Raw genomic sequence first — 3,619 nt, forward strand, 5'->3', positions numbered from 1 at the left:
GCTATCGGGCTATCATGGGCTTCCCTCAGAATTTTTCCCTTTGTTTCCTCATCATTAGGAATGCATAGACAATTATTGTAATACATGCATCCTTCGTCCAATTTGTACCCAAGAACTTGACTCATTTCCTGAGGAGTCTTGCTTTCCTGCATCAGTAGAGTAGCAATGCGGGGGCAAAGAATCTGTCCTGCATGATTTTCTCTCTTACTTCACTGATCAATGGATTTGACACCAATGTTATTGCAAGCAAGGAGGCTTTCCTACGAAGCGCATCGGCTACCACATTTTCTTTCCTTCGTCAGTACTTTATCTCAAAGTCAAATTCCTGCAGGGTCTGCATCCACCTTCTTTGACGCATGTTGAGATCCCTTTGGGTGAAGATCCACTTCAGACTTTGATGATTTGTCATCAAGGTGAATCTCTGTCCTAAGAGATAATGTCTCCACCATAACTTTAGAGCATAAACTACTGAAAGTAACTCCAAGCAATGGATAACATAATTTCTCTCATGCGTTCTGAGTTTTCTGGATTCATAGGCTATTGCACGACCTTCCTGCATAAGTGCACCTCCTAGGGAAAAACCACTGGCATCTATCACTACCACAAAGGGTAAGAAAAAATCTGGCAATTTTAGGACAAGGTTGGTTTACTAAAGCTGTCTTTAGCTTATTAAAAGCACTCTGACACATAGCGGTCCAATGAAATAGGGTGCTCTTTTTGAGAAGGTTAGTCAAAGGGGATGCTATTTGAGAATACCTAGGTATAAAGATTCTATACCATCCGGTTAATCCCAAGAATCCTCTGACTTCTTTCACTATTTTGGACTTTCACCAATCCACGACTACTTGGATTTTAGTGGGGTCAGGACAAATCCTATCTTTAGATACTATAAATCCCAAGTATTCGACATGGTCAGCAGAGAAAGTGCACTTGCTATTCTTTGCAAAGAGTTGGTGCTTCCTTAGGATCTCCAGGACCTTACGCACATGATATTCATGATCTGCTGCATTCTTAGAGTATACCAGGATGTCATCAAAGAAGACAAGAACAAAATCATCCAAGTATTCTCTGAGAATATCCTGGATGAGACGATTAAACGTTGTTGGGGCATTAGTTAATCCGAACGACATGACTGTGAATTCATAATGCCCATAGCGAGTATTGAAGGTTGTCTTTGGGATATCTTGTTCCTTGATTCTGATCTGGTAATATCCAGATTTGAGATCTATCTTTGTGAACATTTGGGTTCCACTTAATCGATCCAAGAGTTCGTCAATCCTAGGGATAGGATATTTATTTTTAATTGTTAACTGATTTAATCCTCTGTAATCAATATAGAGTCTTAATGTTCCATCTTTCTTTTTCTGAAAGAGAATGGGCACACCCCAAGGTGAAACACTGGGTCTTACGAATCCTTGCTCTAGTTGTTTTCTTCATTGCTCCTTAAGTTCTATGGCTTTAGGAATTGGCATTTTATATGCACGTTGGGCTACTAGCTGAGCTCCGGGGGTTAGCTCTATCTCACGATCTAGTTCACGAGTCGAAGGCATCTCAGTCAGCTCTTCTTGGAATACATTAGCGTACACTTAGCCATTCTAGTTCCGCAGCCTTGCATTTTGTGTCTACTGGATTCATTTTAACGACATAGATAGTTTGCCTCTTTCTGAGTCCCTTAAACAATTTAGAAGCTTTGACTAATTGCAGAACTGGGGATCGAAAAATTCTAGTTCCTTGGACTCAATTCCCATGTGCAGGTCAAGGAAAGAGATGGTTCCATAGTGACACTGAATGTCAGCCTGATTTTTGTGGAGCCAATCCATTCCAAGGATTTCGTCATAGATTCCCAAGGATAAGACTCTGAACTGGCAGTCTGTCACATTCCCATCTAGATTAAACTAAATGTGGTCTATCTCATGGTGTGTGAAAAGAATCTTCCCATTGGCCAATGCTACTTGCATAGGTTTCCCTATTTTCTGATCTAGGACTAACTTACGCAAGCATCCAGGGGAAATAAAAGAATGTGTACTGCCTGAATCAATCAAAAACTTAAAGTGCTTACCCTTGTATTCTGCTGGAGTTTGAAGGACTGAGAACTGACGATTTTGCCCTTGATGTTCAATGGCGGCATAAATCTGTCCTCTTTCTTCCTCCACTGCATCAGCTATTGTGATAGCTCTGGCTGTTACTGTCTAGGGTGGGACTTTCTCTCGCTGGCTTCCCCAATTTTGAGAGGGGGTTCTGAGACTGCTTTGCATTGAAGCTGCAAAGCTGAGCTGGCACTCTTCTGAGGTTGCCTTGATTTTGGCGAGGGGGACCCTGATTGGTTTGATACGAAGGAGTCGGTCTCTACATTCTAGGACCTTGGCATTGACATGGAAGAAGTTGGACAATCTTGAGCTGGTGCCCAAAACCTTGACAACCGAAACACTTGTTTTCACTTCGAAGCTCTTCCTTCTGCATCCTAGAAAGAGCCGGAGTTCCTGAAAAAGTGCTCCGAGGAAAAGGTCTTCCTTCATTTCTGAAACTTCCCATCTCCTGGTTCTGATTGGGACCTTGGTGTCTTTTAGGAGGCGAAAGGTTGGAAGTACTTCCCAGGGTTTGGAACCTTTTGAAGGATGAGGGAGCTGGCGAGACCTTAACAACAAAGGCCTTGGCGAAGTCCTTCGCCATCCACACTGCTCTTCAACCATGGAAACTAGCTTGGCATTCTTTACCAGGGTGTCCAAAGGTTTATTCATTCCTCTCGGATGAACCTAGCCATTAGCTGTTCCTCATCCAGTGGTAGTGAGTATTTGAGGAGAAGAACAAATGCCTGGTGGTATTCCTCCGTGTGGTACGGGTTCCCTGGGTTAGCTCCAGGAACTCATTCATCTTAGTTTTGAGGAAGCCACGAGGACAGAATCTCTTCTAGAGGTATGCCTTGAGATCGTCCCACGTTTGGGCATTCTGATCCTCCTGACGGTTTGTCTCACAGTTATTTCTCCATGCTACTCAGGCTGTTTCTACAATCTTTAGCCTGGCAAGAGAAATCTTACTTTTCTCATTGTATCCAGTGACATCGAAATATTCTTCCAAGGCTTCGATCTACTTTTCCACAGCCTCGCCTAAGTTTTCCCCTTCACCCTTGAAGGGACCTGGCTGAGATCTGTGAAGAGCTTTGCGAACATCGGGGTCAAGCTCTTCCTCATCTGTGAGAGGATCTGGCTGTCTACCACGATTTCCATGTCTCATGATTTTGCCAAAATGATACATCGTTAAATTCCTATTTGACTTCGTTAAGAAGTTCAAAATTATTTACTTCAAACAGGGTAGTCGTTCTTACTAGAGATCTACGACATACGTCCAAGAAAACAGATCTTATTTCTTTAATCTTGATATCTGATAGTCAAATCACTTAGATAAGTGGAAATTTTTCACAAAACATTCTTTATTTACATAAGGTTTGGAATATATACATAGAGTAACATGGCTCCAGAAAATCAATGCCTCAATGGTATATGCATGAGACGGCAATACTGGGCTATGGACATGCCGCGATACAATTGTTCCCTTACCGCTATTGGTGCTACAATCTTACTTCTTGACATAAACGGCTAAGAAGTCTGAAAAGTTGACAAGT

This window comes from Cibotium barometz, chromosome 6 (genome assembly GCF_041138505.1).
Source record: "Cibotium barometz isolate CiBa-2024 chromosome 6, ASM4113850v1, whole genome shotgun sequence".
NCBI classification, from domain to species: domain Eukaryota; kingdom Viridiplantae; phylum Streptophyta; class Polypodiopsida; order Cyatheales; family Cibotiaceae; genus Cibotium; species Cibotium barometz.